Source organism: Symphalangus syndactylus, chromosome 21 (assembly GCF_028878055.3).
Source record: "Symphalangus syndactylus isolate Jambi chromosome 21, NHGRI_mSymSyn1-v2.1_pri, whole genome shotgun sequence".
Classification (NCBI taxonomy): domain Eukaryota; kingdom Metazoa; phylum Chordata; class Mammalia; order Primates; family Hylobatidae; genus Symphalangus; species Symphalangus syndactylus.
In genome coordinates, this window is record NC_072443.2 from 59122829 (window position 1) to 59145643 (window position 22815).

Genomic DNA, 22815 nt, shown 5'->3' on the forward strand with positions numbered 1-22815 from the left:
TGGCAAAACTCTGTCGCTATAAAAAAATAACAAAAATTAGCTAGGCATGGTGGCACTCACCTGTAGTCCCAGCTACTCGGGAGGCTGAGACAGGAGAATAGCTTGAGCTGGGGAGGTTGAGGCTGTAATGAGTTATGATCACACCACTGCACTCCAGCCCAGGTGACAGAGTGAGACCTTGTCTCAAAAATAAAATGAAAAATATGTAAAGGGCTTGAATAGATATTTCTCCAAAAGATAGACAAATGGCCAATAAGCACATGAAAAGAAGCTGAACATCAGTAGTCATTAGGGAATAGCAAATTAATCAGAATGGGATACTCATCAAAATGAATAAAAGTAAAAAACAAAAAATCAACAGTTCCAAGTTCTAATGAGTATATGGGGCAATGGAGCACTTATGCATTGCTGATGAAAATACAAAATGATATATGCCCTGGTATGTTTTAGCTCTGTGACCCCACCTAAATTTCATCTTGAATTATACTCCCATAATTCCCACATATTGTGGGAGGGACCCAGTGGGAGATGATTGAATCACGGGGGTGATTCCCTGCATACTGTTCTTGTGGTAGTGAATAAGTCTCACAAGATCTGATGGTTTGATAAGAGGTTTCCGCTTTCGCTTCTCCCATTCTCTCTCTTGCCGCCACCATGTAAGAAGTGCCTTTCACCTTCCACCATGATTGTGAGACCTCCCTAGCCACATGGAACTGTAAGTCCATTAAACCTCTTTCTTTTCCAAATTGCCCAGTCTTGGGTATGTCTCTATCAGCAGTGTGAAAATGGACTAATACATGTCCATTGGAAAACAATTTAGCCTTTCGTCAAAAAATTAAACATAGAACATATTACTCACCAATTCCACCACAGATGCTTTCTGACTTAGGATGGTTTGACTTACAATTTTTTGACTTTACAATGGGCTTATGGGTTATAATGCATTTTTAACTTAAAATATTTTCTGCATACGGTGGGTTTATTGGGATATAATCACACTGTAAGTCAAGGAATATCTGTAATGGCTTTATACCCAAGAAGACTGAAAACAGGTGTTCAAACAAAAACTTGTACACAAACTGGGCATGCTGGCTCATGCCTGTAATTCTAGCAATTTGGGAGGCAGAGGCGGGAAGATTGCTTGAGCCCAAGAGTTCGAGACCAGCCTGGACAACATAGGGAGACCTGTCTCTACAAAAAATTTAGAAAGTAGCTGGGTGTGGTGGCACTCACCTGTGGTACCAGGCACTGAAGAGGCTGACATGGGAGGATTGCTTGGGCCCAGGAGTTCGAGTCTGCAGTGAACTATGATTGCACCACTGTACTCCAGCCTGTGCAACAGAGAGAGTTCCCATCTCTAAACAACAAAAACAACAACTTGTACACAAATGTGCCTAGCGGCCCTATTGATTTAGTCGAAAAGTAGAAACAACCCAAATGTTCATCAGCTAATGAATAGACAAACAAGTGTGTTATATCTATACAGTAGAATATTACTTGGTCATAAAAAGGAATGGAATACTGTGATATGATACATTGGTTTTCATCCACAGTTCCTAGCTCATAACTTTCCTAGCCCATTTTGCAGTAAACAGAATCTCTTTCTCTGACCTTCTCTTGCCCTCCTTTCACCTGCCTACTTGGCAAGACTCTAATCTGATTGTGGTCATAAGGCACCCATTCCAGAGAGGGTCCTACCCCATACCCTGGACGAAGGAATGCTGCACAGAGAGGCCAAGAGGCATCTGAATAGGCAGACCTTGCTGGGTTTAGAGCATACATTTTTTGTCCAATCACTTTTTGATATGGTTGTCCATGCTTCAATCATGAGCAACTAATGAAGTCTTCATGAAAGGCCAGAGGGAGCATGGGGAGTTTCATCCCAAAATATGGCTCCCTGGTATAATGAGGATTTTGAGTTAAAAACTCTAAGGTATCAAGTTGGAAGAGACTTTTTCCCTATCTACATAAAGATAGTATGGATCCTCCAAGGAGAACAGTTGCTCCCCTCCTTGTCTCATTATCCATTACAGGAAAGAAGACCAAGAATGTACCTGAACGGACCCTTTTATAAGATCATGACTGTCCCTGAGGATCATTTAAGTTCCAAAGAGAACTATTAACGAATTAATTTCTGTTCCCCATCCAATCATTCTCCCTAGTAACCATTTATTGCCCCTAAATAGAATTTATATCCTCCCACCATAATCTGTTTTGCCAGGATCCAAGTCCGTGTTCTTTCTGTGACCTCAGGATGGTATATAAGCTTCTGAACCCCATTGGGATATTGGGCAATCACTCTGTGATTCTCCCTGTGTACATGGTTTAATAAATTTGTATACCTCTTCTTTTATTAATCTGCCTTATTGTGAGTAGATTTTTCAGTGAACCTTCAGAGTTCACTCTGATGGGCGTCCTTTCCCCTATCCCTTGCCCTATGCATCTCTTCATCTGTATCCTTTGTAATATCTTTTGTAATAAACCAGAAAATATAAGTGTTACACTGGGTTCTGTGAGCCGCTCCAGCAAATCAATTGAACCCAAAGAGGGGGTCATGGAAACCCCAACTTAAAGCCTGTTGGTCAGAAGTTCTGGAGACCCAAACTTGCAACTGATATCTGAGGTGGGGGCAGTCTTGGAGACTGAACCCTTAACCTGTAGGATCTGACATTATGTCTAGGTAGATAGTGTTGAAATTGAATTGGAGAACACACAGCTGGTGTCCGCTGCAGGACTGATTGCTTGCCTGCTGGCTGATGAGAAATCCCCACATATTTTGGGGTCCCAGAAGTCTTGACTGTTTTTGTGTTGGTGTGAGAGCAGAGGAGAAGCGTGGTTTGAGAGTTTTTCCAAAGTACAGTTATATTCTGCAATATGGATGGACTTTTGAAACATTATGCTGAGATGGCAGACACAAAAGACCATATGTTATACAGGCATACATTATTTTATTCATATGAAATACTCAAAATAGGTAAATATATAGATACAGAAAGCAGGTTAATGGTTGCTTAGGGCTGGGGGAAATAGAGGGATTGGCAGGTGATAGCTAAGGGGGATAGAGTGTCTTATGGAAGTGATGATAATGTCCTGGAATTAGGTAGTAAAGACGGTCACACATTGTTATGAATATACTAAGAAACACTGAATTTTACAGTTTAAAATATTTCAGAGTTTGAGACCAGCCTGGCCAACATGGTGAAAGCCCATCTCTACTAAAAACACAAAAACTAGCTGGGCGTGGTGGTGTGCACCTCTAATCCCAGCTACTCGAGTGGCTGAGGCAGGAGAATCATTTGAACTTGGGAAGCAGAGGTTGCAGTGAGCCAGGATTGTGCCACTGCACTCCAGTCTGGGAGACAGAGTAAGACTCCATCTCAAAAAAAAAAAAAAAAAAAATTCAAATGGGGAATTTTGTGTTATGTGAACTTCTATAAAGGAAAAAGGAAACTTTGGTCTTATGGGTAACTCATCATTTCCCTCCTAGACTTATTGGGAGACTTACATGTGATTAACACATTACCAGGCAAATAATTAAAATAAATAGTATCCTTAAGAATAAATACAATGAGGCCGGGCGCGGTGGCTCACGCTTGTAATCCCAGCACGTTGGGAGGCCGAGGCGGGTGGATCACGAGGTCAGGAGATCGAGACCACGGTGAAACCTCGTCTCTACTAAAAATACAAAAAATTAGCCGGGCGTGGTGGCGGGCGCCTGTAGTCCCAGCTACTCAGAGAGGCTGAGGCAGGAGAATGGCGTGAACCCGGGAGGCGGAGCTTGCAGTGAGCCGAGATTGCGCCACTGCACTCCAGCCTGGGTGACAGAGCGAGACTCCGTCTCAAAAAAAAAAAAAAAAAAAAAAAAAAAAGAATAAATACAATGAAAACAAAGCAAAGTTATTAAATTCTGGTCAGACTCTGTTCCTTGCAAAGGCTCTTAGGCTCTAATGTAAGGCCCATTTTATACTCTTTTTTTTTTCTTTTACATACTCCCCAGAAAAGTAACATTCTCTATTCCTTAGGGATAAATTATCAAGCCAGGTATGGTGGTGTGTGCCTGTAATCCCAGCTAATTGGGAGGCAGAAGTGGGAGGATCACTTGAGCCTAGGAGTTTAAGACCATGAGATGCATGCTACAATATGGATGGACTTTTGAAATATTATGCTAAGACGCCAGACACGAAGGACCACATACATACCTACGTGATTTCATTTACATGAAATACCCAGAATAGGCAAATATATAGAGACAGAAAGCATAGTGAGATCCCATTATCAATAAAAAAATATATGTATATATATTTTGAGATGAGGTCTCACTCTGTTGCCCAGGCTGGAGTGCAGTGGTGCGATCTCAGCTCACTGCAGCCTCTGGCTCCCAGGCTCAAGCGACTCTCCCACCTCAGCCTCTGGCTGACACCACCATGCTTGGCTAATTTTTGTATTTTTAGTAGAGATGGGGTTTTGCCATGTTGCCCACGCTGGTCTTGGACTCCTGAGCTCAAGTGATCTGCCTGCCTTGGCCTTGCAAAGTGCTGGGATTACAGACATGAGCCACCACACCCACCCCCAAAAATAAAATAATATAAAAAATATAAATTACAAATATTAGAGACAAACTAGCAATAATGAGATTTTCTTGACATAATGAGAGAGATTAAATCATCAAAAAGAAAATATTCTCTTGACCTGATTCGGTGTTATTTAATGCTTATCTTTGTACTATCTAAAATCATGTCCCAGGCTGGACACAGTTGCTCATGGCTGTAATCCCAGCACTTTAGGAGGCTGAGGCAAGTGAGTTGCTTGAGCTCAGGAGTTTGAGACCAACCTGGGCAACATGGCAAAACCTAATCTCTACAAAAAATACAAAAATTGGCCGAGCGTGATGGCTCACGCCTGTAATCCCAGCACTTTGGGAGGCTGAGGCAGGTGGATCACGAGGTCCGGAGATCGAGACCATCCTGGCTAACTCGGTGAAACCCCATCTCTACTAAAAATACAAAAAAATTAGCCGGACGTGGTGGCAGGTGCCTGTAGTCCCAGCTATGCAGGAGGCTGAGGCAGGAGAATGGCGTGAACCTGGGAGGCAGCTTGCAGTGAGCCCAGTTCGTGCCACTGCACTCCAGCCTGGGCAATAGAGCGGGACTCTGTCTCAAAAAAAAAAAAAAAAAAAAAAATTAGCTGGCCATGATAGTGCATACCTGTGGTCCCAGCTACTTAGGAGGGTGAGGTGGGAGGGTTGCTTGAACCTGGGAGGTGGAGGCTGCAGTGAGCCAAGATCGTGCCATGGTATTCCAGCCTGGGTGACAGTGAGATCTTGTCTCAAAAAAAAAAAAAAGTCCCATAAACAGGTCTCACAGTTCAGGAAATATCTCTCTAGCACATGTTGTTCACAAGTAGTATGTTACTGTGGTTTGAATGTGTCCCACCAAAGTTCATGTGTTTGAAACTTATTCCCAATGGAACAGTGTTGAGAAGTGGGATCTTTAAGCTGTGATTAGATCATGAGGGCTCTGCCTAGATGAATGAATTAATGCTGTTATCATGGAAGTAGGTTAATTATTGAAGGAGTGGATTCCAGATAAAAGGATGAGTTTCGCTCCCTTCTCCCTCTCATGTGTGTTCTCTTTCCCTTCTACCTTCTGCTGTGGGGTGACATAGCAAGAAGGCCCTCACCAGATGCCAGCATCTTGACATTGGACTTTCCAGCGTCCAGAAATGTGAGAAATAAATGTCTTTACTTTATAAATTACTTGTGTTGTAATGGAAGAAGCAGATAATACAGAAAATAAATACATCACATTTCTGTGGTAATAAGGAATATGGAGAAAAATTAAGCAAGGTGGTTGGTGGACAGTGCTGAAGAGGTGGAGGAATATGTCCATTGTATGTCAGGTGGTCAGGTAAAACCTCTTTGATAAGGTGACAAAGTAGACCCTGAATGAAACAACAGAGCAAGCTATTTAGATAGCCAGGAGGGGAGCATTCCAGGCAGAAGGCCTCAGCGTACTCATCAGGGCCTAGGAAGAGCCAGATGGCCAGTGAGGCTGCAGAGGAGTGAGCGGGATAGAGGTAGAAGAGAGATGGGATGGATACATCATACAAGTCAGTGTTTCACAAATTATCACCATGCCTTACCAAAACAAACAAACAATCACTCTGGCTGCTGCCTGGACAATGTTAGGGAGCAGGAATGGAAGCAGTTACTAGGCAATTTCATTGGTCCAAGTGAGAGATGATGATAGCTCAAACTAGGATATTAGAGGTGGGTGTGGTGAGAACTGTCAAATTCTGGGGTGTTTTGAAGGATGGGTTGTCATTGCTGGTGTATTAGATTTGGGTTCGAAAAGAAAGGAGAGGAAATTTGAGGGTCAGACTTAGCAGATTTGCTGGTTTAGAGTAACCATGTCCTGCTGACAGATACATGGCCAAGAATGAGGCTAAACTGTCACAAAGTAAGTACAAGTGGGCACATGTGCTCTTTATGGTTCTGGTTTATTACAAAGAAAAATGGTATGTTAGTTTATATCAGAAAGAACCGGATGACCTCCTTGGAAAATATTGACTAAAATGGATCTTGCTAGAAAATGCCAGTTTGAGACAGGTAACATTACATGTGGAAATTGAAGCCACTCATTTCTTTCTAACTGGAAGTAGTGGTTATATTAAACTAAAGAGTAAACAAGCATATGATTAAGTGTGATGATTCATATCAGATATAGTGACACAAATGAGGAACTCAGTGGTGCTTGTTCCCACGAACCTAGATATCTGTTTTACCTTAATATCTTCCTATCCTTGCCTATTCTTTTTTTTTTTTTTTTGAGATGGAGTCTCACACTGTCACCCAGGCTGGAGTGCAGTGGTGCAATCTCGGCTCACTGCAAGCTCTGCCTCCCGGGTTCATGCCATTCTTCTGCCTCAGCGTCCTCAGTAGCTGGGACTACAGGCACCTGCCACCATGCCTGGCTAATTTTTTTGTATTTTTTAGTAGAGACCAGGTTTTACTGTGTTAGCCAGGATGGTCTCAATCTCCTAACTTCATGGTCGGCCCGCTTCAGCCTCCCAAAGTGCTGGGATTACAGGCGTGAGCCACCACGCCCGGCCTGATTTTTTGTATTTTTAGTAAGATGGAGTTTCACCGTGTTAGCCAGGATGGTCTCGATCTCCTGACCTCGTGATCCACCCGCCTCGGCCTCCCAAAGTGTTGGGATTACAAGCGTGAGCCACCGCGCCCGGCCTCCTTGCCTATTCTTAAAGTTAAACAAGGTTCTGGGTAGAAAGTCAGATAGTACAGCCACTCCCTTGCCCACCTCTTTCCTCTCTTGCAGAGAGAGGCAAGGACTGTTAGCCATTTCTGCTTTTCATTTCTATGGTGATTACCTTCATGGCTCTAAAAGACACGTTTGTAGTGCCATTTCTTGCTTTTTCAATTTTTGCTATTATCTGTGGACTTTGTTATGGTACTTGAAGTTTAGCCTATTAACATTACCACCATCCTGTCTCCCCCTTCCTCCTTCTGCCATTATAGCTACAACCCAATGTAGTTTGTTCCTCTACATTAAATTTACCTTTGTAAGTGTAAGGGATATATTAGTATTAAACATCTTCTTGTTCTGTCAGTTATATACAGCATCTCTTGATCCCCCGCACTGTGAGACAAGGGTTTCATTAGCACTCCTGGCCTTTACCTCTCCTCTCTTCCTTGTACTCCCCAATCTATTTTGTTAAAAGAAGATCCCACTTGGCCAGTTGGATTCCTGTGGGGATGTAATTGAAAGAAGGATGCCCCTACACCTGCTTTTCATTCAGTATGCTACTGAAATTCCATCTCCCCCAAGAAAACCTTTTGGGACCTCTTTGGGAAATAAGAGCTGTATCTATTAATATAATCTTATTAATGAAATAATAGCCTAGGAGTCCATGAATCTTTAACCCGCAGGACCTTTGTCCTGTCAGGTGTTAGGAACTAGAGGGAAATACAATCAGCTTTGACTGTGCCCTAAGCAAGCAGAGGCTTATTTACTTTTCCCGTGCCCTTTCAAGCCAAAGGCTATGAAACTGCTTTAGTAGCATAACCTCTGTGAGAGCTTGCTGGTGGACTTAGTGCCATCACAATAAATTTTTAAGAGAATGTATATGAAATTTATTCTTCTCCTTGAATTTCATATTGATAAGTAAGTTGATTTAAAAGCAGCTCATTCGTTTGGAAAGGAACTGTATCCTTATAACCGAGATTACTGGAAGAAGGTCATGAGCTGGGGAGTGCAGCACCCCTGCCACCTAGTGGTTCCTCTTGCTGAAACACTGCTCTTGCAAAGCACAGAAAACACAAACTGAGTTAGTATAAGAGTCAAATACGGCGAATGTCCTGAATCTGGGAAACTTCCATTCCCTCCTCCCTTTGTGAAATCAGAGGAACGAAAAGAGCACTGACAAGGGAGAATGTTGTAGGTAAACACGGATAGCCATCAGGTCTCCTGCACAAAGGGGCAGCTGCAGGAAGCAGGAAGTGCAACAAATGAGCAAAGAAAGGGACAGGATCCCTCAGCAGTGGTCACTGCAGCAGCAACATGGGGCCAAAGGCAAAGCAGAATCACCAGCGAGATCAGCAGGGACAATGATGATAAAGCTACATAGGTTCAGCATCAGCAACAGCCCTAGAGACTGTGGCCTTGGGACTGTAGTACTGCTTGATTCGGGGTAAACCAATCAGGACACTCAGGGAACAACAACAGAAATCAGCATTTACAGAGCACATACTCAGTTGAGGCAGAGTTTTACCTGTATATCACATAATAGTCTATGGGGGTAGGTATTCTTATTAGCCGTGTTATACAGGTGATGAAATTGAGGCTAACTAACTGGCTGAAGTCATGGAGTTGATGAGACTTAGAGCCAAGATTCAAACGCACACCAAGGTGGCCTGACCCCAGCTGCAGAGCTCTTAACTACAGACATGCATTGCTAAAAGAAGGGGATATGTTCTGAGAAATGTGCTATTAGGTGATTTTGTCATTGTGTGAACCCATAGCTAGCTACACACTGTTAACAAAAGACCATGAGGCCAGGCATGGTGGCTCACACCAGTAATCCCAGCACTTTGGAAGGCCGAGGTGGGTGGATCACCTGAGGTCAGGAGTTTGAGACCAGCCTGGTCAACATGGTGAATCCCTATCTCTACTAATACTACAAAAATTAGCCAGGCATAGTGGTGCATGCCTGTAATCCCAGCAACTCAGGAGGCTGAGGCAGGAGAATCACTTGAAGCTGGGAGGTGGAGGCAGCAGTGAGCTGAGATCGTGGCACCGTACTTCAGCCTGGGTGACAGAGTAAGACTCCATCTCAAAAAAAAAAAAAATGTCCATAACATCTGGGGAGGAAAAAGGGAGAGTTTTATTTTCTGTAAAAAACAATCTGCAGATTGGGGAAATGCAGCTTCAGGTGTAAAACAGAAGTGGGCTCCAAGTAGGGTGGAAAGTTAGAGATTATAAAGGCAAAAACTGCAGGGCAGGGGAGGGTGAGCAGGGGAGTCAGAAACAGAGTGTCGATTAGATGGCCTTAAAGCCCCAAATCACCAGTCTCTCTTAATTGGCTGGTTCCAGGTCATCGGTTGGCAGGAGGTGGTCTTGTGGTGGTCAACTGGGGAATTCCCAGCTGCCGATGTTTCCAGGAACTCTTTTTTGACTTGGTTGCAGAAAAACAGGTTTTGCAACTTTCTCTAAGGACACAAAGAGCTTGACTGCTCACTCACCCTTCCATGGCCCCTTGGGTCTGTTTTTACTCTTGAGCCACAGGGAATCCATTTTGTCTCTTAACTGGGGGTATAATTTGACAACACCTAGGCTGTTTGATATAGCCTATTGCTCCTAGGCTACAAACCTGACAGTATGTTACTGTACTGGATACTGTAGGCAATTGTAACACAATGGTAAGTATACGTGTATCTAAACATAGAAAAAGTACAGGAAAAATAGAGTATTATAATCTTATGGGGCCACTTTTGTATATGCGGTCCATGCATTCACTAAAACTTTGTTACGCAGCACATGACTGTACTAGGCTCTTCTTCTTCCCTCAGGGAGGAGGGAATGTGGGGTTCAATCCCTCTAACTCTACTGACGTTCATATTGAGGGATGCTTGTGAATTGGAACTCTAAGGTGATTAAGATTGGTCCTAGATCTTCCACCAACTTGCAAAAGGATATTTAGCCTTTCGGGAACATTTTCTTTGACTGGAAAATAGGGATACAATGGTGACTATCTCATAAATTGCTGGGAAGTTTCACTGAGATAAGGTAAAATTTCTGGCACATGGCAAATGGAGTAGATTGCCTACAGAGGTTTTTCAACCATTCTTCTCATGGTTGTAAGTACCACTATTGCTTTCTACAAGAGGTGGAATCTGGGCTGGGTTTATGATTTACTTTGACCCCCTAGAATGTGGCAGATGTGTCACTGGCTAATTCCAAGTCTAGGTTGCAAGAGCTTCCTTTTTTCCTCTCTTGGACTGCTCTTGCCTCTATGTAAAGAAGCTCAGCCTAAACTCTTGCATGTTGAAAGACCACATGGAAAAAGAGGCATGAGGGAGCCAGCATCCTAGCAGAGCCCACCATCTGACTACAGTCACATGAGCAAGCCTAGGTGAGCCCAGAACTCACCTGCCAACCCCCAGGATGACAAGAAATAATAAATCACTGTGGTAAACTACTAAGTTTTGGGGTAGTTTGTTATGTAGCAAATAATAAGTTCTCAGTTAATGGTATCTAGTAATGTTATGGTTGGTGCTGGTGAGAAATTCAGCCAGCTAGCTGGCTCATCATTTCTTAGGCCATTGATTTTTTTTCCCTTTCACCAGAATAGCTGGAAGAAACAAGAGTTACATGTGCAAGTGAACACTGCTTATTACAAATGTGTCTGATCTCTTTATTAAAACAGAAAGACTATTTAGAAAGTCTATTCAGAAAGACTTTGTTAGCACCTCAAATTACCGTCTACATCTGAAATAATGTGGAAGCATATTTCTTCAAACATAGTTACAACTCAGACTTTTCACTAAATCCATTGTACTGGGACCCTCCTAGCCATTATGTTGAAGAGTCTGAGGCGTGGACAGGGATTTACCCATTTCATCTAGCATCTCAAAGCCCTGAAGATGATGCTTTACTCTAACCTTCTCCTTTGTATTCCCCTCCCTAAATTCTCTTTTTCTGTCCATACATATCCTTTCCCTCTCTCCTTGCCTTTCCTATTTCTTTTCCTTGTTGTGATGATTAAAGAAGACCTTCCCTACTGAAATGTAAGCTCCAAGAAGGAGATTTTCATCTGTTTTGTTCTCTACAAAAATATTCTTTGCTTAGAAAAGTACCTGGCACACACAGGTGTGCAGCGAATATGTGTTGACTGAGTTAAATTATGCACGTAAAGCACTTAGGACAGTGTCTGACATGGAGTAGATGGCACTCAATAAATATAACCTGTGGCAACTCAGTGCTGTAATAAATGAAATTATTCACATTTGTCTTTTTTTTTTGCAGATCACTCCTTTATTATACAGATCAGGAAAAAGGATTTAGTACTGTTATACTCAAATGAACACTGGACCCATGTGTCAGGGCCAAGCAACTAGAACATGATTCAGAAATCAGTCAGAGAAAGACACACTTGGACAGGACCAAGAGGCATTTCATTGTCACGAAACAAGGTGGGGGAGGGATTCCAAAACACACAGCAGAATTCTAACCCTCAGAGGTCAAGGAGCTTATCCCATATTGGTATGAGGAATGGCTTATTTTCTGATGACCACATGTGGGACTGTTTCAACTGCCACGAGAAATCCCAGAAGGGTTATTGTTTTGTATTGTTTATATATACTATACCTTTTTTAAAAAATAAAATAAATGTAACACATAAACTAAATTCAGGATTGATCCCAACCTTCTAGAGCTAGCTTCTCTGGAGTCAGGGAAGAAACAGTTGTCACATCACCATAGAGGTTATATTCATCTTCTACTGGAATGACTAGAGCCCCCAGGCAGTGGCTTAACAGGCTGTCTTGCTTCATTGGTCATAGCTTAGCATGGTTCCTCCCCACAAGTCCTTAGTGAACAAAGCACTTGTAAAAACCCAGGTCACTACCTTTAAACTCTCTTGGACAAGAGGGGCTTTTCCACAGCTTGGGCTGAGAAGCTGTGCCCTAGAAGTGCTGTTCTGACTAGATTGTGTGAAGGGAGTGGGTGCAGGAGACAAAATGGCTAAAATGAAAATGGGAGCCACTGGTGCCCATCTGCAGCTACAGCTCAAGGTGCCTACAGATGTGGTCAGTGTGACATGTGCAGGAGGGAGGGGCAGAGGGACGCGATGGGCAGGGAGGGTGCTCCTGGGGACAGTAGCCTGCCCGCTGGCCTTTACTTCTTGGCCTTGCCCTGGGCAGCTACAGCTTCCATGGCTTTATGCATGGTCTCTTCATCCCGCAGGAACTGTATGGGCTTGATGGGTTTCAAGTTCTTCTCCAATTCATAGACAATGGGAATGCCAGTGGGCAGGTTCAGCTCCATGATAACCTCTTCAGAGAGGCTCTCCAGATGCTTGACAATGCCCCGGGGGCTGTTGCCATGGGCTGCAATTAGCACCTGTTTCCCCTCCTTGATCTGGGGAACTGTTTCTTCATTCCAAAAGGGCAGAGCCCTGGCAATAGTGTCCTTCAGACTCTCACAGGAGGGTAGCTGATCTTCAGTGAGGTGTGCAAACCTGTGATCCTTACTGATGTTGTTGTAGAAAGGATGGTTGGGCTCCATTAGAGGTGGTGGGACATCATAGGAGTGCCTCCAGATCTTCAGCTGGGCCTCACCATGCTTTGCAGCAGTTTCTGCTTTATTGAGACCGGTCAGACCCCCATAGTGCCTCTCATTGAGGCACCAGTCCTCACTACTGGCAGCCACGTCTGATGAATGGCATCTAGCACTGTCCAGAGAGTCTGGATCACTCTCTTCTGCACTGAGGTGAAGCAGATGTCAAACTCAGCTGGCTTCTCACAGCACCTGCCTGCCACACTTCACCTACTCATGACCTGCTGGGCTCAGGTCAGCTGCTGAAGCGGTTCTCCAGATTCCACACGCTCTTGCCATGCTGGATCAGCACCAATTTGTAGGCAGCCATGGCGGCGGGCTGGGGATGCGTCTCCGACTGGGGTTCGCGGATTCCGGAGGCACATTTGTCTTTTTAAATGTTTGATTACTTTTAGTCTTTCTCCCTTTTCTTTCCACTCTTCTTTTCACTCTTTGTCCCTTTCTTCTTTTCTCTCTTCCTTAGTCATTGCATATTCTCTGCTACCCTTACTGTGGTCTGCCAGGGACTCTCATAGATGTCATTTCACCTACCACAGAGAATGTGCAGAGAAAAGGTTTTGGAGCTTTGTCTTGGATGAAATGTAACTATTTGTGATTCATAGCTGACTTAGTACTGCACATAAAATTCTACTGTTGCGGTGAACCCAATTTTGGTGCTACTGAATAATGAGGAGCCTAGATAATTGAAAATGGCAAGCTCATTAGGTTGTAGCCTAACAAATGCCTGGCAGTACATGTCTGTGAATGTGTGGGTGTTTCTAGTGCCTGTTGGTGAGTAACCATGCTACTCTTGGCAGTAGAAATGTGAGCAAAATCAAGTTGTACTGATTTAGCCAATTTTCTCCTCTTCCTCCATAAGGGAATGGAAATGTATTACTCAGTAGATCAGTTCTTTCTTAGGCTGGTAACATTACAGAATCCCTGTTGAAGTGCAAATTGGGCTAGTGGAAATCAGATTTCCACATCCTTTTATAAGCTTTGTTTGTCAAGGTAAATCCCATACATTTTAAAAGTATGACTTCCTAGGGCTAGATGGGAAAATAAGCTTTGAACCTGTCACCAGAATCAATTGTACAGATGTCTCCATTTCCTTGGATAGTAACTTATATAGGAAGATCTGTCTCCTCTTTTCTGCTAGTCTTTCATATTTTAATAAAGAGTATGAATCTGCAGGTCAGTGGCTGAGTAGCTTGGGCCGAGCACAGAACAGTGTTAATGCAGTTCTCAACACAGCCTTGTTTATGCTTAGATTAGGCTCATCGGTAGCTCAGACCTTGTAGCCCTACTAATATTTAGCAGAGTCCTGCATATATTCTTCTGTAATGTAAGACCAGTGTTTCAAAAACTGAGAGTTGGCCCTGTCTCTACAAATTAAAAAAAAATTATCATTTAAAAAAGTATACATAGATGTATGCCTACTCACCAGCCAGGCATGGTGGTGCATGCCTGTGGTCCCAGCAACTTTGGGGGCTGAATCTCGCCTAAATCCGAAAGATTGAGGCTGCGGTGAGCCGTGATCACGCCACTGCACTCCTGCCTGGGCAGCAGAGCAGTACCCTGTCTCAAAAACAAAGAAACAAAAAAAGCAACAGAGTTGGGAGGGAAGTGAGTCTTTGAGCCTCCCTGTCGTCTTTCCTCAAAATTGCTTTCAGTTGGCTGGGCGTGGTGGCTCACGCCTATAATCCCAGCACTTTGGGAGGGTGAGGCGGGCGGATCACCTGAGGTAAGGAGTTCAAGACTAGCCTGGCCAACATGGTAAAAGCCCATCTCAACTAAAAATACAAAAATTAGCCAGGTGTGGTGGCAGGCGCCTGTAATCCCAGCTACTCGGGAGGCTGAGGCAGAAGAATCGCTTGAACCCAGGAGGCGGAGGTTGCAGTGAGCCAGGATCGCGCCATTGCACTTTAGCCTCGCAGGAGAAGAGCGAGACTTTGTCTCAAAAAAAAAGAAAAGAAAAAATTGCTTTTAGTTGCTCTGTTGTTGTTCCTCCCTTCAAACATCTGATCATCTTATAGTCAGTAACTTACCAGCTCTCCTTAGGAGATAGCCAATATAGTAAATCTAGGAAACAAACATAGACTCAGGGTGGGGAGATTTGGAGGCATCTAGACCATCAGTTCTTGAACATGCTCACTTAATTGGGTCAAAAGACTCCAAGATACACCTATCCTAAATTCATTTCACTTCTGGTGGGGGAATAATTTGGTGAAATAAAAAATGAAAGAGGAACAAAATAACAACCAAAAATGGCTTCATCATAGCATGTTTAATGAACAAAATGATTAAAAATAGAAAAACAAGTCTGGCATGCTGGCAAGTGCCTATAGTCCTAGCTACTTGGGAGGCTGAGTTGGAGGATCACTTGAGCCCAGGAGTTCAAGGTGCAGTGAGCTATGATTTCACCACTGCACTTCAGCCTGGGTGACAGAGCAAGACCCAATCTCTAAAAAATACAAAAAATAAAAAAAATTAAAAATAGAAAAACAACATTACACTTTAACATACTGAAAAAAAATCTTTGAAAATTGTGGGAACTCCGGCAACCTATGTTTTCACATGTGCAGCAAGAAATTTGCATCATTGCCAAACTTTCTGTGAAGAGCAAAGTTTTCAATACTTGGCACTACTGCGCTTTTTTTGTGAATATAAAATTTTAATTACCGTTAATAATGAACAAAGGAAGCTATTAAGGACTTAGTCATATGTAAAAATGAAAGTCCTTGGGCTGGCATTTGCTGTAAGAATTAAAGAACTTGGATTTAAAAATCTCTTCTTGGTTCATCCAGAAGACTAATGGGCCATACTGCGCTTAGAGGCACTATGGCCTAGATGACTATGACAGTCTTGTTTCTGGGCCTTCTCTGCTCTTCTGTTCTCTCTCTTTCTTTTTTCTTTCTTTCTTTCTTTTTTTTTTTTTTTTTTGAGATGGAGTCTTGCTCTGTCACCCAGGCTGGGGTGCAGTGGCGCAATCTTGGCTTACTGCAACCTCCATCTCCTGTGTTCAAGCGATTCTCCTGCCTCAGCCTCCCAAGTAGCTGGGATTACAGGTGCCTGCCACCACGCCCAGCTAATTTTTTTTTGTATTTTTAGTAGAGACAGGGTTTCACCATGTTGGCTATGGCTGGTTTTAAACTCCTGGCCTCAAGTGATCCACCTTCCTCAGCCTCCCAAAGTGCTAGGATTATAAGTGTTAGCCACCGCACCTGGCCTCTTTTTTCTTTTTTCTTTTTTTTGAGATGTCGTCTTGCTCTGTCACCCAGGTTGGAGTTCAGTGGTGCGTTTATGGCTCACTGTAGCCTTCACTTCCTGATGGGCTCAAGCAGTCCCCTCACTTCAGCCTCCAGAGTAGCTGGGACTACTACCCCTGGCTATTTATTTTTATTTTTATTTTCGCTGGGACAGGTGTCTCCCTATTTTGTCCAGGCTGGTCTCGAACTCCTGGCCTCAAGCAATTTTCCTGCCTGGGCCTCCCGAATTGCTGAGATTACATGTGTGAGCCATCATGCCTGGCCTGCTTTTCTGTTCTTGAACCTGCAACTGTTTTCCACGTCTTTGAGTCACAATCTGGCTTGTACATTAAAATGATCATTCTACTGGTAGAAATATTGGATAAGACCTTTCTGGGAGAGTATTTGGCAACAGGTTTAGAGTCTTAAATATGTATCCTCATTGGCTTTTTTTTTTTTTTTTTGAGGTGGAGTCTCGCTCTGTCGCCCAGGCTGGAGTGCAGTGGTGCGATCTCAGCTCACTGCAACCTCTGCCTCCCAGGTTCAAGCGATTCTCCTGCCTCAGCCTCCTGAGGAGCTGGAATTACAGGCACCCACCACAACGCCGGGCTAATTTTTGTATTTTTAGTAGAGACGGGTTTTCACCATGTTGGCCAGGCTGATCTCCAACTCCTGACCTCAGGTGATCCGCCCGCCTCGGCCTCCCAAAGTTCTGGGATTACAGGCGTGAGCCACCGTGCCCAACCAATTTTTGTATTTTTAGTAGAGATCGGCTTTCACCATATTGGCCAGGCTGGTCTCCAACTCCTGACCTCAGGTGATCTGCCCGTCTTGGCCTCCCGAAGTGCTGGGATTACAAGCATGAGACACCGTGCCCGGGCTGTTTTCATTATAAAAATGATAATGAGTGTTACTGATATAGAAAAATTGTTCCCAAGACTAATTCTTAATTATAATTTTTAAAAGTAGGGCAGGCTGTGTGTGGTGGCTCATGCCTGTAATCCCAGAACTTTAGGCAGATTAGAAGTTCGAGGCCAGCCTGGGCAACGTGGCAAAACCCTGTCCCTACAAAAAATATAAAAATTAGCTGGGCATGGTACTGTGCACCTGTAGTCCCGCTCCTCGGGATGCTGAGGTCGGAGGATAGCTTGAGACTGGGAGGTCAAGGCTGCAGTGAGCTATTATTGTGTCTCTGCACTCTAGCCTGGGTGACAGAGCTATTATTGTGTCTCTGCACTCTAGCCTGGGTGACCCTGTCTCAAAAAATTAAAAAAAAGTAGAGCGTATAAGAATATGCATAATATAATTTTTTTTATATAAAGATGTATGCCTATTCATAGAAAATGGCTAGAAGTATATATAATACAATGCTACTAGTAATTGTCTTTTTGTACTATCAAGGATTTTTCTGAAATGTCTACAATAAACATATATGACTTCTATAAAAAAGAAAAAAGTATTTACAAATACTTGAAACAGAAAAGATTACTTTGGCAGCATTTATGAGAATGTGAATGAGAGAGACTAGATGAGAGATTGTTGTAGTAGTTCGGGAAAAAGGCAATGTAAGTAAGAACCAAGGTCATGGTGTGGATGGAGAAGGAAAAGCTGATTTAAGACATATTCAACAGCCCTATGAGGACTATAAACACATACCACACCTTCAAGTCAATAATAAAATTGGTCTTTCAAAGACCCGGCATGATTCTTCCATATCCTTAAAGTATCTTCAAATATGCATTTGAAGAAACTTGGGGTTTTGGCTTTCTAGTTTGTTTAGCTACGTTAATGGACAGACAGTTGAGCAAAAAGGAGAATATGAGAGGAGGATCAGACTGTGGAAGAAGACAAATTTAATTTTGCATATGTGCAGTTTGAAGGGCTTGTGGGAGATGTACTAAGAGCTGAGCAGGGGATGCCGGGGGACAAGGAGTCCAGTGAGAAGATCGAAGAGGTGTGGTGGGCCCGGACAGCCCAGAATGGGCTAGTCTGGGTTGAAAGCCTGGCAAGAATGACCAGTTGGACAAGTTCGATGTGGCTTTCATTTCAGCTTTCTGTGAAACCTGCAAGTAATCAGTGGAACAGGCACAGGAAATGAGAATAATAAAAGCGAATGAGTACACTCTGGAGGTTCTTCTGCCTCCTCATGGAGTTGTAACCAAAGTTCAAGGGTCAGTGAAGCCTTTCTCAAATCTGAACTTCAATTCACTGTTTTTCAGATGGGGAAAGCCCTCAAGAGTCTAAGTAAAGGCACTGAAGCCACTTTATTCCTTGCTGTGCCATAGGCACATGTTGTGTTTTCTTTTCTTACTGCCTCTTCACTGGCATCAGGCCCACCCATGGTATACAAGATGGTCAGAGAGACCAGAGGAAGAAGTCAAAGGAAGAGAGAATTTCAGGGAAGAAATTGTCAACAATAGCAGCTGCCAGGCCGGGCGCGGTGGCTCACGCTTGTAATCCCAGCACTTTGGGAGGCCGAGGCGGGCGGATCACGAGGTCAGGAGATCGAGACCATGGTGAAACCCCGTCTCTACTAAAAATACAAAAAATTAGCCGGGCGTGGTGGCGGGCGCCTGTAGTCCCAGCTACTCAGAGAGGCTGAGGCAGGAGAATGGCATGAACCCGGGAAGCTGAGCTTGCAGTGAGCCGAGATTGCGCCACTGCACTCCAGCCTGGGCGACAGAGCGAGACTCCGTCTCAAAAAAAAAAAAAAAAAAAAAAAACAATAGCAGCTGCCAGAGAAGTCAAGAAATATAAGTACTGAAAAGTTCCTGTGACATTTGGCAAGGTACAGGCTATTTGCAGCCATATATGTAGAGTACCACCAAGCTCAGATTCCCATGAACATCATTTTCATTCTCATGAAATACAATCAAAATGATATTTTGCTTTCCTTTTTTTTTTTTTTTGAGATGGAGTCTCGCTTTGTCTCCCAGGTTGGAGTATAGTGGCGCAATCTCAGCTCACTGCAACCTCTGCCTCCCGGGTTCAAGCGATTCTTCTGCCTCAGCCTCCCGATTAGCTGGGACTATAGGCATGCGCCATCATGCCCAGGTAATTTTTGTATTTTTAGTAGAGATGGGGTTTTGCCATGTTGGCCAGACTGTTCTCCAACTCCTGGCCTCAGGTGATTCGCCTGCCTTGGCCTCCCGAAGTGCTGGGATTTCAGGTGTGAGCCATCACCCCGGCCTGATTTTTAGTTTTCCTATTTGACTTTTAATTGAAACTTCGGCAAAAGTTACTGTTGTTAGCAAAGTGTTAGTAAAGCCTGTATCTAGATCCTCAAGCAGTTTGGGATAAGATGATTCTATGAGTCAGTGATCTGTAGGGTGTTAGGAGAATGCCGGTAGCACAAATGTCTCTTGGCCTTACCCACTAGTGAAGACAAATGTGACATTTACAGCCATACTTCAATCCATGTCTACCAGAAAGCCTAATCAGTCTAGAAATCAGTGGCCCAGTCCCAGTGCGGTGGCTCACACCTATAATCTCAACACTTTGGGAGGCCGAGGTGGGTGGATTGCTTGAGGTCAGGAGTTCAAGACCAGCCTGGCCAACATGGTGAAACCCCATCTCTATAACGCAAACAAACAAACAAACGTAGCAATCAGTGGCCCAAGTTGTTGACCAAGTTGTCTGCCAGCCTCCTTTGGGTGCTGACCTGCACCCTGCTCAGGTAGGGACCACAGCACAGCCTGTGTTGCTGCCGACCTCTTCTCTCAACACTTTCCCCCCAGAATACCGATCTCCAGTATTCTTCCACAGCTGTAAGCAGCTGGGAAATATTTTCCTTCTCCTGGGTATTTATTTCAGGGGAGGCTCCTATAGCTGAGCTCTTGAGCCCTAGGGACACATTCTCTTCTTCGTGCTTTAAGCTTCTCTTTCCCAGAGCAAAGGAGCACTTGAGTATGGAGGGTAGGGAAGAAAATCCTACTGGATTGGGGGATAATCAGGCAACTGTTCTAGGAGCCTTCAATGTCCACATCGTGCTGCTCTCTCTAGCCCACTGCTATGGACTGAATTGTGTTCCCCTCCCCTCCTCAAATTAATATGCTGAAGCCCTAACCTGCTATGTGACTGTCTGGAGCGAGGGTGTTTAGGAAGTAATTAGGGTTATATGAGGCATTAAGGGTGGTGTCCTAATCACATAGGACTCTGGCTTTATAAGAGGAAGATTCCCATTCTCTCTTTCTGTCTCAATCTGCTATGTGAGGACACTTTCTGCAAGCCAGGAAGAAGGCCCTCACCAAAACCCAACCATACTGGCTCCTTGATCTTGGACTTCCAGCCTCTAGAATTATGAGAAAATAAATTTGTGTTGCTTAAGTTACTTAGTCTATGGCATTTCGTTATAGCAGCCCAGGATGCCAGACTCCTTCATTCATGGTGATTTTCTTTTAGTGGCCCCATTGTCTCTTCTAATAGTCCAGCCTTTTTTTTTAAAGGAACTCCCAGTCCATCATACAGGGTTGTATATCTCAATTGTGGGCAGAGTCCAACATCTCTTCCACAGGGCTCTTGTACACATCAAGAAATGGGGCTGGGTACTCATTTTATTGTTTCTAGATCTTCCCAGCCAGTAAAAAAACTACTGGATGTTGGTTTTCCCAGAGCATATGATGGACTTCTGGGATGACTCAGGTCTATCAGGGTCATCTCTGACTCATGGAATCCTCAGTTACCCTTCTATGGCTGAACAAGAGAAACACATTAAAGGAGGGCATGCGAGTCTCTAGCACAATTATAATTACTGGGGTTTATAAAGCCAGGTGAATGTCAGAGTTAATAATGCTTAGACTTTTCTGGAAGGGATGAGGCAGCTCCATTCTGGTAGTCTATTGGACCACCTTCATTTGGGGCCTTAAACCAAAGTAATACAAATCTTTTTACATCTGTCACTGTTTATTATTTGGTTTTCCATCTGGCCTGCTCTGAAGCAGGAGGGGGAAGAGAGCACAGAGGGAAATCATGAGCTCTTTGGAGGAATAGTGCCAGATATTAAATCTATAAACAAAATAGATTGAACTGGAAAGAATGAGTCAGAGACAAAGGAAGCAGTAAAAGTAGTGAATATCACCCTAGAAAATATCACCTGAAAGTGCTGGCAGAATCTTCCTGGTGTATTTGTGATTGTCCCTGTGGTAGATACCTTTAAATCCGATCAGCACAATTTGGTGCCTGGACTGCTTGTGCTTCACTCCTCTCTGTTGGGGTCCCTTTTCATTGTTTCCTCCTGTCTAGCCCTTATATTCATTTCTATAATGCAAGCTGATGACCCATGGTGAGATTTTTCTTTCCTCTGCTGATAATGATCCTGTCACTCCAGGTTCCTGTTTCAGCAGAGCATGAAGAGAGTTATACTGATTGATTGAGACCAAGCTGGAGTGAAATAAGGATTTTACTTGAGGGTCCATTAGTCTTCCTGCATCATGCCCCAGAGAGTACTGAAAACTGGGAGTTATCTGAGTGCCTTGCCTTCTTGGGGTTAGCTTGTATAGAGGTTGCAAACTGGCAGCCCCTAGGTTAGATGTATTTTATTTGGCCCACCCAGGGTTTGAAATTAGTTGTCAACATTTAAATATAGGGATATTTCCTGCTTCTCTTTAAAAACTGAGAGAACACTTAATCTGCATCCCCTTCTGGAAACAATCAGTCGATGCTGACTGGGTCTCTACCCTTTAATGAAGTCATGAGCTCTCCATATCACATTGCCACAGTCACATATCACATTGCCACAGTCACATATCACGTTGCCACTGCTGCACATGTTTATGTTGGCCACCATAGGCACTTGAGTTTGTGTCCTCTGATCTATAGGAAAGAAAGGAACTGGTGTTTATTGAGTCCCTTTTATGCATGAACCACTGTACCTTGTAATCTGCATATATCATTTGATTTTTTTAAAAACCCAGTAAGATTTAAGCTCCCTGCCTTTAGGGACCATGCCTGCTTCTTTTGCCACTGTGAGAGTGCTCAAGACTTGGTATAGTCGTAAGTGGGAGCTGAAAAGTATTTGCTGAATGAATGCATGTATGAATGCATAAACAAATGAATAAGATATTTTTATCACATTTTTGTAGGTGAGAAAACCAAGGCCCAGGGCAGTTAAGTAACCTGTTCAGAATCGTAATCATATGGCCCATAGGGCTGACAGGATTCAAATATGGGACTGTGCAACTCCAGAGGTCCAGTGTGGAGGAGAAGGGAAAAGACCATGGGTCATTTCAAGGCTGAGTACACAAAGACTCTTTGCAAGTCCTTGCAGAATTGATTGACAATGCACAAACATATTTTCATAAGTACCAGCTTCCAGAAGAATGCATGTTTTTTAGCTTATGAAATTTGTCTGAAACCTACTGTGTATGGATACCTTCAGCTTTGGGATTATATAATATTGAGGTTCTGCAGTAGAGGGTATGTGCCATTGGTTTGACATGTAATGAGAGCAGAATATTTCTGTCTACAGTTGACTTGTGTTCTGTAAATGTGGTAACATTGCAAAGTTAATTTTCCTTGTATATCTAAGGAACTCCTTCCAGGGCTTATTTTCGTAAACTTCCTGCTGATGGTGCATGGTTGCCACTATACAGAGCAGAGCTGCGTTCAGGAATGACTATAATTAAAAGTGCTTCTTTGTGAGGCTTATCAAGAGGACCTGAGGCTGATTGGGGAAGCATGCCCCTGAAAATGAAGCCACTTGCAAAGAGAAGGGATTGGTCTGGCTGAGGGAAATGGGA

At 43.6% G+C, this 22815-nt stretch overlaps 1 pseudogene; it reads right to left on the bottom strand.

Moving 5' to 3' along the window:
- Positions 1-9290: 9290 nt before the first annotated feature.
- On the bottom strand, positions 9291-13175 carry LOC134735480 (phosphoglycerate mutase 1-like; annotated as a pseudogene).
- Between the last annotated feature and the right edge of the window lie 9640 nt (positions 13176-22815).